Source organism: Carlito syrichta, unplaced genomic scaffold (genome assembly GCF_000164805.1).
Source record: "Carlito syrichta isolate Samal-C Ts95f unplaced genomic scaffold, Tarsius_syrichta-2.0.1 Scaffold303987, whole genome shotgun sequence".
Lineage (NCBI taxonomy): Eukaryota > Metazoa > Chordata > Mammalia > Primates > Tarsiidae > Carlito > Carlito syrichta.
This window is the reverse complement of record NW_007248083.1, coordinates 605,386-622,213: the sequence shown is the minus strand read 5'-3', so window position 1 is coordinate 622,213 and position 16,828 is coordinate 605,386. Positions and strand designations below refer to the sequence as shown.

At 37.4% G+C, this 16,828-nt stretch overlaps 1 pseudogene; it reads right to left on the bottom strand.

Annotated features, from left to right (window-relative positions):
• Window positions 1-14,442: 14,442 nt before the first annotated feature.
• LOC103261717 lies at window positions 14,443-14,813 on the bottom strand (annotated as a pseudogene).
• Between the last annotated feature and the right edge of the window lie 2,015 nt (window positions 14,814-16,828).

Here is a 16,828-nt window from a genome sequence, read left to right as displayed (position 1 = left end):
GTAACAAATAGTTATCTGGCCCAAAATATCAATACATGTGAGATTGTAAAACCTTGATATCATGACATAAATTTTTCTGATAGATTTCTAATTTGGGAGTGAGGAGCTTTAACTATTTTCTTGATTGTTGAATGTGCAAAATCATTTTTGTAGCAGCTACTTGTTTTGTGCCAGATACTTTGAACAGTTAGCTAGCGGATGCTCTCCTAATGATCTCCATCAGGCCAGTTGGCCTTACCGGTGATGAACACACTGGATTGGGAACTTTCCACTTTACAATTAGCAGAATGGAAACATTTCTGCTACTTCCTGTCTCAAAAACAGAAGGCAGAGACTATTTCCACATGTCTGATGTATCTCCCTTTCAAGATGTTGGACAAATAGACTCATTCTTTTCATCTACATTGTCCTGAGCATAAATTTATTATACCAATTAATCATTGGAGCACATGAAAAGATACTTTATTTGGTGATGAGGAATGTTAAAAGTGCCTTAGGACAGAATTTTGAGACAATAAATATGCAGTCACTTGAAGTTTGATCTTAATCATTCACACTATCTCCTGCATTATTTTCCATTTATCTTCCTCCTTCACTGTCACCTGTACCTAGTCAGCAAGGGAAAGCAAGCAAGTTAATTATATTCCAACATGAGAAGCTAGATTAATGCATGTATGCTCTTTTCCCCCTAGATGACTCTGGGCCTCTGCACCAGGGACTGGCAAGGTACCAGCAAATGGAAACAAGCTTCTTCTCTAATTGCAGCTAGAGGACAACCTAGAGTCATCCAGCATTTAAGCTGTCATGTCTCATCTGTTTCAATATATTGTATTGGGTCTTAATTGGGGACACAGCAGTTATTTTGCCTCCCCTCCTCCAAAATGCTAGAATTTCTTTTTGTTTTTTGTCTTTAAAGATGGAGTCTCACTATGTTGCCCATGCTGGCCTCAAACTCCTAGCATTGTTTCGACTTGGCCTCCCAGAGTGCTGGGATTACAGGTATGAGCCGCTGTGCCTGGCCCAAATGCTAGAACTTTTGAAGTTGGGGATGACCATGGACTTTATTTAGTAGAACAAATGGTATCACAGCTGCTTGTCCCAGGCTCCATTTTTCTTCCCATATCTGTGACACTGGTTCTGAGGAAATGAGAATTAAATGTTATGATTAAGACCAAAAAAGTTCAAAATTGAGTAGGAAGCAGTATGATAACTAATATGATGACACTATCTTTTTCTGAAAGGTAATGAGCATATCAGAGAAAATATTTAAGCAGTTTTCTGATAGTCTTAATAAGATTAAGATTTCTTCTGGGGAGTTAATTACCTATCCATGCAGCAAATTGTTCGTCAGAAGTTAAAACTTTTTAACTAGATATTTCTTTATTACTTCCTTTATTTTCCATAAAAATGAGAAAATTTTGACTTTGTCTGCTTAGAGTTTATTCCTTGGAAGCAAATTTTAAATAAAACTTTGACCCTTGCTTGTTATCAATTTGTCTTAGGATTCCTCATTTTCATCCCACCAGAAGGTAAACATCTTCCTGCCATAGGTTGAAAATAAGGGACCATGAGCTATAATAACTTAGTAAGGTTCTCCTTGACAGCACTTCAAAAGGCACCCAGAAATTTGTATGCTTCCAGTCCTGGTAGAGTAACTGATACTGAACTGGTTTTCTCCATAAATAACCAGAAAATGGAGGAAGGAGGAGAGGCACAGCTGTTTTCAAGTACTGATAACACAGACTATGATTTCTGAATAAAGAGGAAAAAAAAAAACTACAAGAGACCTATAATTACTCTGAATCTGTAATGAGACACATTTTCTGGACAATGGTGCAGGGAAAACCAAATTTTTCACAAAAATCTCACCAAACTGAAGAGGTAGAAACCAGTTAGAGAAAACTGAAGTAATCAGAATTTGTGAGACAAAGTGCAAAAAAGAGTAGGTTGTTCAGAAAGAGAATTTCAAAAATTGGAATAGGATTGTCCTTGTGACTTTAGCTGACTATGTAGCTATGCATGCATGAGGTTAGATTCTACAAGCCTTGGCAAAGAAAAAGGGATCTTCAAGCAGAGCAACCTCCAATGCTCACTTAGGGCTGAAAAACACTTGAGTTCCAACTAGTCAGAGTAGAAAGACTTCAATAAACATCTAAGGCATTCAGTAAAAACTGCAGAAAGGTTGTACATGAATTGGTGAGTCAAACCAGCCCTGGAGTAAAGCCTACTAAGACATATGCTAACAAAGCTAAAAAGTATAACTTAAAATGATTAAACTAGTCTTCAAGAAATGTAACTGCCTGCCAAAAAACCTCTCAAAATTCTTTAAAGGCCAACACCAAAAAACAGATAATTGACAATACAGCATTGAGTGTCAAGCATCCAATAAAAAATAACTAGACATGGGAATAAACAGGACAGTGTGATCCATGATCAGGAAAAAAAGTTGATCCATAAGAAGAGAATGGAAATGAAGCTCCCTAAGAAGTCTCAACTCCCAAGAATTGCCATTATTTAGCTTGTCTAGCACCTCCCTGGTAACACTCATTCTCAGGACTCAACGCAGCACTCACTCAACATACACTTCTTTCCCCCCAAACTATTTGCTAAAAACAATTAGCAGCAATAGTTTAATATTGCAGTTGACTGAGGTGGTGAGGAAAGGAAGGGCAAATAAAAGGTTGACCAAAAACATAAAAAGAAAAACTAGGAAATAAAATTTCCATAGAGATCTTTGAAAACTTCTGACATGAACTGGAATACTAAAAGGATGTATGCTTGCACAGGTCTGTGCATATGCCCAGGAAAACCTTAGAGAACCTAACCTCTCACCTTGAGGCTCTACACAAGCACAAAATAAACGCTAAGATAAAGTGTTAAACTGTCTGCTAGAGCACTGAATGCAAGATCCAACACACTCAGAGTCCCTTGGCATAGGCTGAAAGACTTATTGGTTAAGAAAATCTCTGTCCAATCATTAGCTGACAAGGAAAAAAGAGTAGAGGAAACAGTGACCACACATGAAAAAGAAAACTCTATAGAATTACTTCAGGAAATATATTTAAAGAAACAAACAAACAAACAAAATCACTAAACACAGAGAATCAACATTGCCTTATTAGAATAACAAATTTTCAACTAAAAAAGAATACTTGGAGATAAATAGGTCAGAGTTCACTTCCCTACCACGCCACTTACATGACCTACAACAAATTAGATACATTTAAAGAAACAGAAAAGTATCTTCTATAAGTAGGAAAAAAGTAGTCAATAGAAAATATCCTTGAGGAAGCTCAGGCTTTAAGTATGCTATATAAAAGCTTTACATTAGCTATTATAAATATATTTTTTTAAATGAAAACATGTACCAAAAAAGAAAATAATGTCTCACCAAATAGGAAATATTAATAAAGAGCTAATTAAAAGAAAAAAAAGAAATTCTGGAGTTAAAAAGTACAAAAATTAAGATTTTAAAATCTCTAGAGGGGTGCAATAGCAGAGTTTAGAAGGTGGAAGACAGCATCAGTAAACCTTAAAATAGTTCCATTTAGAATATACAGTCATAAAAACATAAGGAAAAAAGAATGAAGAAAAATAAACAGAGCCTAACAGATCTGTGAGACATCAAGTGGACCAATCTATGCAACATAAGAGTCCCACAAGATGAGGACAAAAAAAAAGAGACAGAAAGAATAGTTAAATGTGTTATGACTGAAAACTTCCCAAATTTGATGAAAAACATTTATCTGAACTTTCAAGAAACTCAATGAATGTACAGTAGGATAAATTCAAAGATACTGACACCTGGAACCATCATAACAAACTGTGTAAGCCAAGGACAAAGAGAAAATCTTGAAGGCAGGAAGAGAGAAGTCATCCATCACATAAAAGGGATCTTTAGTAAGATTAACAGTTGATTTTTCATCTGAAGTCACAGATGCATGAATGTAGTGGGAAGCATATTAAAAATGTTGAAAGAAAAGACTGTTAACCAAGAATTCCGCATTCAAAAAAACTATCCCTCAAAAATAAAGGAGAAATTAACACTCTAAAATTAACATTCTAAAACAAATAAATACTGAGAACATCTATTATCAGTAAACCTGTAAGAAATACAAAGGTAATATTTAGGCTGAAATAAATGGCCACTCAACAATAATTTGAGTTCACACAAACTAAAAAAATTTGAGTTCACACAAAAAAAAAAACCAGTAAAGGTAAGTACACAGGAAAACATAAAAGACAACATAATGTATTTTTTTCTTTTTGGTAACTTTTGTATTTCCTCTCTGATTTAAAAGGTCAATGCACAAAGCAATAATTATAGAACTATAGAGATAGGCCTAAAATACATGGAAATATAAGGTGGAAAAATAAAGATATATTAGAAAAACATATGTATTATTGAAATTAAGTTGGTACCACTTCCAACTAAATTGTTAGTATGTTCATTATAATCTCCAGAGTAATTATGAAGATAATAACTAAAAATATGGTAAAAGAGATAAAAAGCAAAATTAAAATAATACACCAGAAAATATTTATTTAACATAAATAAGGCAGAAATGAAGGCATAATAGAACAAAAAAGACATAAAACATATAGAAGATAAATAACTAAATGTCAGATGTAAATACTACATTATCAATAAGAACATTAAATATATTAAACAGTCCTTCAAGAAGCACAGATCGTCAGAATGGATAAAACAAAACATGATCAACATACATGCTGTCTACAAAAGACACACTTTGAATTCAAAGACACAAATATGTTCTAAATATAAGAATGGAAAAAGATATATCATACAAACAATATCCAAAAGAGAACTGGAGTTGCAATAATAATTCCAAATCGACATTATGGCAAAAATTGTTACTAGACACAAAACACATTTTATAATGATAAAGCAATTAATCCATTAGAAAAATATAACAATTATGAACATGTGTGCATGTATTAACAGAGCCTCAGAATATATAAAGCAAAAACTGATGGAAATTGAAAGGAGAAATAGACCAGGTACAGTAGCCCAGGCCTGTAATCTCAACACTTTGGAAGGCCAAGTTGGGAGGATTGCTTAAGTCCAAGAGTTTGAGACTAGCCTAGGCAACATAGCAAGATCTTGTTTCTACAAAAATAAAAAAAAATTTTAATTGGCCAGGTGTAGTGATATGTAATCCTAGTTACGTGAGGGTCTGAGGCAGAGGGATTACCTGGGCCCAGGCTGTAGAGGCTGTAGTGAACCATAAGTGTGCTGCTGCACTCCAGCCTGGATGACAGTGTGAGACTCCAACTCAAAAAAAAAAAAAAGGACAGAAAAAATAGAAAATTCAACAATAGGTGAAGAGTCAATGACCTCACTTTTAATAATAGGTGATAAAAATAGGCAGGAAATCTATAAGAACATAGAAGACTTAACAATACTATAAACATCTATGTGTTAAGCCATAAAAGAAGCCTCAATGACTTCAAAAGATTTGATATTATATGATTGTTTCTAATTATAATAAAATGAAATTTGAAATCAATAACAGAAATTAGGAAAAACCACCAATTGTAAATTAAGCAATACCTTTAAATAATCAATGGAGCCAGGAAAAATTTACAAGGGACATTTTAAAATACTTTGAGATTAATAAAAACGAAAACACAACATACCAACACATACACAGTATAATTAAAACAGTGCCTAGAGGAACAATTATAGGTAAGAATACCTACATTAAAAAAGTTCTCAAATCAGTTTCATAAACTTTCACCTTAAGAAACTATAAAGACAGAGCAAAAAACCAAAAACAAAAATTCCAAGCAAGCATGGGGAAGAAAATTATAATGATTTGTCTGGAAATTATTGAATAGATCAATAAAACTAAAAATTGTGTTTTTGAAAAAATTTTAAAATGACAAGCCTTCAGTTACAAAAAAGACTCAAATTACTAAGATTAAGAATGAAATTCTGGACATTATTACTGATCTTACAGAAATAGAAAAGCATTATAAGGAAATATTAGAATAATTGCATGAAAAAAATTAGATAGCCTGGATAAATGGACATATTCAGAAAACACACACACACACACACACACACACACACACACACACACACACACACACACACACACCAAACCAAAACTGACTTAAGGAGAAATAGAACGTCTGAATAGAGCATAAAATATAAAGAGATTGAGTTCAAGGTGTAAAAACTCATAGCTAGCATAATACAATGCTGAATGACTGAATACTTTCCCCCTAATATCAGGAATGGGACAAAGATGTTTGTTTCCCAAGAATCAATTTTCTCCTGCAGGGGCAATATTTTCTGTTGAAAATATGTTACTTAAATGTTGCCACTTAATGCAAGATGCTAACAGGAAATTTAGGTGAGGAGCAAGGAGATTTATAAGAATTCTGGGCTGGTTTTGGTGGCTCATCCTGTAATCTTAGCACTCTGGGAGGATGAAGCGAGTGGATTGCCTTAGCCCGCGGGTTCTAGACCAGCCCGGGCAACTTGGCAAGACCTTGTCTCTACAATAAGTCAAAAATTTGCCGGGTGTGGTAGCCTGCACCTGTAGTTCTGGCTGCTTGGAAGACTGGGGTGGAAGGATCGCCCGAGACCAGCAGGTGGCTGTGAACGTGCCATTGCACTCCAGTCTGGGTGACAGGGTGAGAATCTGAATAAAAAATAAAAAAAAAAGAATTTTGTATTTTCTGAAAAACTAAAAGTGCTGAAAAAAAGAGCACCTACTAATTTTAAAGAGTATAGGAATTCTTTCTGAATTATATATATCATTTAGTAACAACAGATTTTTGTCAGCTATTCAACGCAATACATTTATGTTAGCGTTTAATATGTTTATTGCTTTTGTATTAATATTTCCTGAAATTATTAACAACTCATAAATATGTGTTTAAAAATACATGTATATTATTTCATCATTGTAATAATCCCAAGAGGTAAGCAAAGGCAGGTATTAGTTCTTTATAGATTTGGGCGTGGGGAAAGGCTAACTTCACATAACAAGCAAGTTGCTGAGTGAAAATAAAAACCAATTCTTCTAAAAAAGAAAAAAAAATGTGATACTTAAAGCTTCTAATTCGCAACTTTTATTTTAATAACAGCTTTAATTGAGACAGTGTGCTAGATGTGTTACATGACTATCTTAGTCCATTTGTGCTGCTGTAAAGATATCACATACTGAGTATTTTTTTTTTTTTGAGTTGGAGTCTCACTCTGTCGCCCAGACTGGAGTGCAGTGGCCGCTGCAGCCTCGACCTGCAGGGCTCCAGCGATCCTTCCACGATCCTTCCGCCTCAGCCTTCCAAGTAGCTGGAATAACAGGTGCGTGCTACCGCGCCTGGCTGATTTTTGATTTATGATAGAGATGAGGTCTCGCTGCCCAGGCGGGTCTCGAACCCGCGGACTCAGGCAATCCACTCACCTCAGCCTCCCAAAGGCGCGGGATTACAGGCTGAGCCACCGAGCCCGGCTACATACTGGGTATTTTATAAACAACAGAAATTTATTCCTAACAGCTCTGGCATCTGGGAAGCTCAAGATCAAGCTTCCAGCAGGTTTGGTGTCTGGTGAATACCCAGTCTCTTCATCCAAAATGGGCTTTGAACACTGTGTTCTCACACGGCTAATGGCAGAAAGGCAAAAGGGGTTAAATGCTGTGAAGCTTCTTTTATAAGATTCTTAATCCTATTCATGAGAAAGGAGCCCTGTGACCTAATCACTTCCTAAAGGCCACACCTCTTAGTATTGCTGCATTGGAGATTAAGTTTTAACATGAACTTTGGAGGGGTAAAAACATTCAAACAAGGGTGATGCATTATCTAATTTAAATATCAATATCAACTCGATTTTACAAATGAGGCAACTAGATTTAGAGACTTACAATAGTTTGCAAGCTCTAAAGTCAAATTAGGAAAAATTTGTTAACTGGCTCTATCATTTATTAATTATGTAACTGTGTGGCAATTTACTTATTTTCTCTATTCTTGGTTTCCTCTTTTGTGCAATAAGTATACTTATAATACCTACTTCACAGGATTGATGAGTGTAAGAGATATAAAGCATTTGAAAGCGGTGCCTGGAACACAGTGAAACTTGATGATAATTCACTATTTTTATTATTAATTAATTAAACTAATAGCAAATAGTAAAGTAAGGATTTGAACCTACATATGATAGACACGCAGATGCACTGCTCGTGCCTCACTTCAATGAAGAATTTGCTTTCCAGCTGTGGAGAAGACACCAGCTGACATCAACTTCAGGGTCTATCTCTGCTACAGAGAACTGCCTTGTTCAAGGTCACACAATTCCCAGTACAGCTATAATTTCAGTGACTGAGTGTCGTGGGGATATAAAAGTTTGGCCATTCTGACCACAAAACAGTCTGGTGGGCTATATTTATTTCTGAGCTCCTTGCCTGATTGGCCAAGATTTCATCAGACCTTCATTATAGTTCAACTTTATCTTCTTCCCAATTCTGCTTCTGTCCATTTTCTTTTTCTTTTTTTTTTTTAGAGTTGGAGTCTTACTTCGTCACCCAGGCTGGAGTGCAGTGGCACACTCATGGTCACCGCAGCCTCGAACTCCTGGGCTCCAGCGATCCTTCTGCCTCAACCTCCCAAGTAGTTGGAACTACAGGCATGCACCACCACGCCCCGCTAATTTTTTATTTTTTTTGTAGAGTCGAGGTCTCCCCTAGTTGCCCAGGTTGGTCTCAAACCCATGGGCTCAGGCAATCCCCTCACCTCAGTCTCTCAAAGTGCTGGGATTACGGCCTTGAGTCACGGCATCCGGCCTACTTTCTTTCATAGGTATTGATCTCTCATAAATATCTTCCACACCAAACTCTGCCACTTATCTGATTCTGGACAAGTCTCCCCATGACATCACACTAACACAACATTTAGAAACCATACATGGAAAGAAATGACTTGTTATGAAATTTAGAGTTGTTATTAAATGGAGCTAAGTGGGAGAAAACTGATATTTATTAAGCTATCATAGGCTCAGCATCACTTCATAATTTAAAAAATTGTGACAGTCACTATTATCACATTGGAGGCATGCAGAGGAAAGTAGCTTATCCAAAGTTGCATAGCTAATATATGATGGGCTTGGTTTGGAAACAACCCTTAGAGACCCACTCCCTACTCTAATTGTTTCTCTATAACCCACAGTCTGTAAAATCTAATTATATCATCTCTCACGGCTCCCCCATCCCTACTTTGGACAAAATAATAGAGTTTCATTATTCTTAGACTAAAGAAAATTAATATGTTCTACAAGCATGATAATAATCTGACATAACAATAAATACTTGTTGAAAAAATAAATGTAAGCAAGCATGTAGAGATCTGGGAGTATGTTTTGCTGTTGTAGTTTTGTGTTACCATTTTTGTAAGTGTCAACATCTAAGTGGTTTAGGTGCTTTTATGGACTACTGTGATACATTTTGGCTAGATGAAGCATATGATTTTCTCATGCCTGAGAGGAAGGAAGAAAGAGACACCTGACCAGATTGACTCATCAGAATTCTGCAGGGTAGGATTTAAAAAAAGAAGAACAAATGTCCTTTGATATCACAAGATCACATAGCAATTGAAGACTCAGTGTATGCAATAGACATGGGCCTTAGAATTCTGGCTTTTACTCAGCAAGGTTTATTTAGGTAATTTCAGTGATGAGGAAACCTGCAGATTACCAATTCTGCTTCTCTTCTGCTTCATTCTCTCATCAAAGTGTTGGCCTATATCAAAACTTTAAGATTCACAATTCATCGAGATGACCCTATGAGTGCATCATAAATTGGGCAGATTAGATTTTGTATACATTTGGCTCCACAAATCATAATTTATGAGTCTTCTGCTGGGATGCAGAGTGATAAGAAAAATATGGGGAAATATGGGGACCAGGGTGAGATAATCTCATTTGAATTAGACAAATGAGGCCCTGCCGAAAAGGAACACCCAGTGTCTCTGGACGAATTTACGAAGTCAAAACAAACAATAATTACAGTGCAGAGATGGCTGGTGCTGGATGAACCTGCTTTATTCCTAATGTTGGTTGGCAGCTCTTCATCCTGATTATTCCATCTGGAGATAATTGTGTGATATCATCCATAAAATTAAATCATAAATCAACCCAACTAGTGAGCAGGCCAGAAAGCTGCTGAGAAAGCCACACATAGAGGAGGTGAGACTTCTCATCTTAATGAGAGATATGAGAGTAAAATTAAGAGACGAAGACATGTGAGGGTGACCCTCAGCATGTCCACAGGCTCACTTGCTGACAGCTGCTGCCAACGTTCATGCCCCACTGGCATCAGAACAGCCAACATCCTGCCTGCATTACCAATTTGCTGATGAGAAAAGAATGTTCTGCTCATAAACAGAACTGTGTTTTGCTTTTCAGGGATTGCCGGTTTGAGTTGCGGATGCCCAAAATGAATGCACCTTACTATTATTTTTTTTTCTGATGAAATGTTAACAGTGATGGAAAGTCTACATATAGAATGAAAGTTTTATACAAGAACATTTGGCCAAACAGCCTCTCTAGGCCTGGTTTTTGGAAATTTGAAAAGTATGCCACCGGCCTTTGATGTAAGTGAGCTGTGGCCAATTTGTGGGTTATTTTTGGACAGGATTTAACTTGTTCAGGTAACAGTGTATGGTTTTAAGGCCGTTAATTACGATGCATAAAAGAGTAAAGTTATTAAAATAAGAATATATGATTTAACTAACTCCTGTCAATTGCCACAAGTGTTTTTGCTGTGGCCAGCAAACGGAACGGGGTCAAAAGTCCAAGGTCATCCTATACTTCCTAATAGCTAATGCAGGAGCAAATGACTGAGGGGAGTATATTTCTCTGAGTCTAATCATTTGACATAAGCAAACCCATTGGCCTTTGAGATTCCATTTGTGACCATAATAAATGCGGAGTCCAGCTGTACACTCAGTCTCTGAATTTTCAAAGTAGCAACAGTAACAGATGTTGAGAAGCTGGCAGCTTGTGAGCATCTGCATCGGGAAGGTCACTGTGACACTCAGTAAAGACACAAGTAAAAGAACAATGAAGATAAATTCTTTCTTGTCCTTCCTTCACTCCCCAGAGTAATATTAGCTCCAGTAGAGCAAAAAACAGTCACAAACTCTGAAAAACACATATTCTTTTGTTAAATTTTGTGCTGAGTATGTATATATGATGCATGTATATTCTACTCTATATATTTAAACATGAAGGGTTCTAGTTATGTTGGTTTGGACAATTCTAAAATGTGGGCCAATCAGAAAATGAAAAAACCTTCATAGAAATAAATACTATTTTCCTGTCTTTAATTGCTGGTATTTCCTTTCTTTCACCTACTCACAGCCTCACTCTGAATGTTTATTGTCTGCATTTCATCTTAGCCAGTCTCAACTAGAAACCAGAAAACCACATATACCAATTATATATGTTTATTGCATTGGCCAGGAGTCTTTTAGTTGCCAACCTTAGAAGCCCAACTCAAGCTAGTCTATGCTAAGAGAAGAAAGTGACTGTAAGATAAATTTACCTAAAGATATGTATATTTAGAGGTCAATTGTTTCAAGCATGGCTTCCTCCAAGCCCTAAAGAATCCTATCAGCTGTCCTATTCTCTCACTCTCTCTCCCGCTTTCTACCTCTATATACGTCTTCATTTTTATCTCCATCTATTTATTGATTCTGCTCTTTTTCTTTTGGTTTTAGTCTCAGACTCTTTCTGTGAACTAACAAAACCCCAGGTTGGAGTAGGCTTGTATATTCTTCGAGACCCATGATTTCCTAGAGGGAGAAAGCACATACTTCTCAATGATCGTGGCAAACATAGTTTAAAATGTCTGCAGTGTGTGTCTGGGAACTAATGGAAGACAAGGTAGACAGTCTGATGGGAGCCAGACTGAATGCTTTACATTTAGTCCATCACAGTAAGCTTTATAAAGTCTTAAAGCAGTAAAATGAAATGACCAGAGCATTATGTTATTCGGATAGCAATATGGTAGATGAATTGGAATGAAAAGAACCTAGATTCTTGAGGGACGCAAGCAACAGAAACTGAGGGTTACTGGCAGAAGGCTAAAGAGGCAGATCCAAAGCTTCTGAGGAAGAGAACTAAAATAATTTAGCAACCAACTGATGGCGACCAAATTAAAAAAAAAAAAAAAGGAAAAATGAAAGCACCAAAGTTTCCAGTTTGGCGATTGAGTGGATCTGAAGATCATTCACTGATATACTGAGACATGGCAAAGTACTGAATTTGAATGCATTTTTCTTTGTAGATATTTTAAAGTAATTTTTCTACCAATTAGGAGAAATGCTACCAAATCTGGTACCTCTAGCATTCCATCCCAGCAGAGAAATTGTTGGACAGATGTTAGACAGTATTCAAGATTGGAACTAATTGAATGTTTTTATCACTGGGGCCATTCTATTTTTCAGGATAATTCCATTAAAAGACACTCTAAGTTTAAATGTTTCTTCTCAACTTTTAATAATTTAGACTATTGATGTATTAATAGAGTATTTAATAATTTAAACCACTTGATTTTTTCCTTCAACTATTATGTACTGTGATTGCAATATTTTTTTAAAAGTTAGTTTACTAAAAGCAGCATCTAACAATTACCTGGAAGAGGACATATAGGAGAGGTCTGATATAGCCCCAGGAGCTTCCAAGTGCAGTGCCCAACAGGTAAGGCCGAGAAGAATTGAGACCAATAAAGCTTTATTAACAAAAATAGGCAACAAGCCATAGTTTGTCAGTTTAATTGTTTAAAATATTGAATTATAATATGATTATCTATTTGATTACTGAGTTTTTGGCATCCCCTTAAACTTTTTTGTCTAAGGATAGTGCTGCACCCTAGTTTTGTTGGCACTAAGCTACAAGGTGTTTGTCACCAAAATATAGTCTCAGGACACTGCATTAGGAGGCAAACTATGAGCAGGATGATTGAGAGCCAAAAGAATTTATCCAACAGGTCATGTGGAAGCCCAGATTTTGGAGGGAGTCAGACTTACTTCCAGAGAGCTGGAAGAAGCCCAGACCTGTTTTGAACACAGTCTTTCAAACAAAACCAGTCTAACCATAGCAATATGTATGTCAGTGGTTTGGAGGTTTCTTGGGCCAAGACTGTGCTCTTACATTTTTATTATTATTTTATTATTATTATTTTTTATTTGCCCATAATTATTTTATTGATACTTTTTTATTGTTACAAAGGGAAAGTAAGATGCCAAGGATGTGGAAAGGAAGGCCATGCATATGAGGGGACACCGCATCACTTTAGATCTTAGAAAGCAAGCCGGGCTTGGTGGCTCAGCCTGTAATCCCGCGCCTTTGGGAGGCTGAGGTGAGTGGATTGCCTGAGCCCGAGGGTTCGAGACCCGCCTGGGCAGCGAGACCTCATCTCTACAATAAATTAAAAAATCAGCCGGGCGTGGTTGCGCATGCCTGTAATTCCAGCTACTTGGAAGGCTGAGGCGGAAGGATCGCCGGAGCCCAGTAGGCGAGGCTGCAGTGGCCGGGAGTGGCCACTGCACTCTAGTCTGGGCGACCGCGTGAGACTCCAACTCAAAAAAAAAAAAAAAAGATCTTAGGAAGCAGTGGGCAACTGATGGGTCTTTGGGAAAAGAGGAAAATCCAATAAAGACCAGCTTAAGAGAAACAAAAAGAAGAGCTACAAGATGAAGTATCTACCTGGAACTATAACAGAGTGGCTATGTGAGATTATCATTTTATCTTTTCAGGGATTATAAGATTTCTGGGAAAAGAGATGGAGTAAGAACCAGTTCTTCAGAGAATTACTAGGGGCACAGAATAAATAAGTGGAATTAGAGAGCCATGGACGGAAGTTAGGAAACAGCTATATAGATTTTGGCCAATGAGCATGGAGCAGTAATAATATCACAGGGTTTCCCTTTATTGAATCACAGCTACTACATTGTGGGAACCATGCTAGGCTCTTTACAGAATGATTCCTAATCATTACAGCAACTCACAAGGCAGGCATTATTATTATTTCAATTTCACAGAAGAGGACATTGAGGCTACCATGCTAAGTAGCCTGTCCTGGTTGCACAGCCAGCAAGTGGCAGGGTCAGGAGAGGGACCAAAATCTGCCAGCCTCTGAAGTCAAGGTGTCTTCTACATCCCTACTTCCCCATGTTACAAAATTCACAGAAGGACTGGGTGAGAATGACTTGGGAGTTTAGAAGGTCCTAGTGAGGCTTCAAGAACAACAAAGAGATTCAGTTTTGAGCAGGATATTTATGTTTCTTAGGACAATTATTGGATCCTGCCTCCCAGTATTTCCAGGGACTAAAAAGGAGAAAAGGATTATAGTGGAAGGTGATTTTGGCTGAAGGGTTTCTTTGAGGAAGGGAACCGGCAGGAGTCAGGCCCTACAGTGGGTCGTAGGCAACAATCCAGTAGTTGGGGCGAACCTTGGACCTGACGTCGCAAACCATGCCAAGAAGTTGGGCCAGGACACGCTCTCGGTTTCTCTGTTGGGAGCTCTGCATACCCTGCACCTGGCACCTTGTAACCTGCTCCACCTCAGCCGACAGGTTCCCCTGGGAGCCCATGGCCACCTGCTGCTTGCGCTGGAATTCCTGCTCTCGCTCTCTACGTTATTACTCTAACCTCCATCTGTGCCTCCTCTTTTGCCTGCTTCAGTCGTCAGGACTTCCTTTTTTCTGGCATCTGCCACCGTCTCAGCCACCCACTTCTCAGCTTGCAGAAGCTGCTGGATACCCTGGAACTGACTGGCCATCTCTCTTATTATGGCCGATGCTATTTCGAATCTACATTTTTAAAATGTAGTAATAAGGAGGACATAATTTCTGAAATTTGATGTTTGATTCTGAGTCTTGCTGCTAAAAATGTGATCTACGGACCAACATCATCAGCATCACTTGTTTGCTTGCTAAAAACACAAATTCTCAGGCCACACCTCTTACCTACTGATCAAAATCTGTATTTTAGCCACATCCCCAGACAGTGTTCATGCCCATTGAAGTTTGAAAAAAGACCCCCAAAGGGGACTACAGAATTTAAAAATAAAATGCTTATTATTTTTATCTCATACTTTTACCATTTATATATTATATGTAAATAAATTTTACAATATATTATATTATTACAATAGTGCATTTCTATTATTTTGGGGAATATATTTACAAATTTTTCCTTAATCATCAGAAATATATAACCAAAACCTTTTGGAGACCACTGCTTAGAAGGCTGTAAACCTTTGGGGTGGGCATGATGTCATCATGCCTATAATCCCAGCATTTTGGGAGGCAAAGGAGGAATAATTGCTTGAGGCAAGAAGTTCATGGCCAGCTTGGGCAACATAGCAAGACCCCCATCTCCACAAAAAAAAAAAAAAAAGACCAGACTTGGTGTCTTAACCTGTAATCCCAGCACTTTGGGAGGCCGAGACGAGTGGATTGCCTGAGTTCACGGGTTCGAGACCAGCCCAGGAAAATTGGTGAGATCTCATCTCTACGATAAATCAAAAAAACTAGCCAGCCGTGGTAGCGCGTATCTGTAGTTCTGGCTACTTGGAAGGCTAAGGTGGAAGGATTGCTGACACCCAGCAGGTCGACGCTGGTGTGGCCGTGAATGTTTGGGTGACAGAGCAAGACTCCAATTCAAAAAAAAAAAGGAAATAATTAGTTGGCATGGTGGCACATATCTGAGGTTGAGGCAGGAGGATTGCTTGAGCCCAGGAATTTGAGACTGCAGTGAGCTATGAGAGCATCACTGTACTCTAGCCTAGATAACAGATCAAAACCTTGTCACTAAAACAATGAAGATTACAACTCTGGCATGCGGGTCATTGGATAGAGGAATAAAAAAGGAAATAATAAAATGTAGAATATTCTAATCTCGAGCAAGCTTCAAAGTGAGTCAGTTATTTAAAAATCATGACTAATTACCCAACCATGATTTAATACAAATTCTCATAGAGCTATCCAGGAATGTTCTCTAACTAAGTTGCCCCCAGAAGCTTTATAATTTTCTTTTAATATCTGATCTTGGAGCATACAAGCAAGTTGGAGTCAGAATTTTGCATAATCCTTTCTTAAGCTGACAAATGGAGTCATAGCTATCCATTTAAAATTCCTCATATGGCACTATTTTTTTTCTAGGAAAAAATAAAATGCAAATACCATGGGTCATTAGTAAACTGATGCATTTTCCATCCTTCAGGACAGGGAAATTCATGCTAAGGTAGATCCCATTTCATTTCTGAGATATAATGTCCTATTTAATTAGTGATACTTTGATTCAACCAAGTCAAACAAAGGTCAATTTCTTGCTTCCTATATCACTATCAGATTATAGGTGACTCACGTTAACAGAAAAAAAATAAAGAAAAATCAGTCAATGGCACTTGAAAAGGTCTTAATCATAGCATTTAGCTTGAGAACTACCTGAGGATTCGACAAGAAGACACTAAAGTAATATTGAAATTTATTACTTTCATATATCTAAATGTGGCCTTTGGAGAAAATTCAAATGACTAGTCCTAGTCCAAACAATTTTCTTTTCAGCCTTTGTACTCAAGCTGCTCAAGAATGCACACTTACAGCACAAAGAAACCACATTTAGCAGATTGCCTCTGTTTTCCCATCCAATTTACCGTATTGAGCTTTGCTCTGACAGGAGTCCATCTGGGTCCACACATGAATCTTGTTTATGAATGTTTCATTTTGGCTTTTCAATCACTGTTAGTAAATCCCTTTGGCAGGCATCCAGGATTGCCCTAACTCATATTAA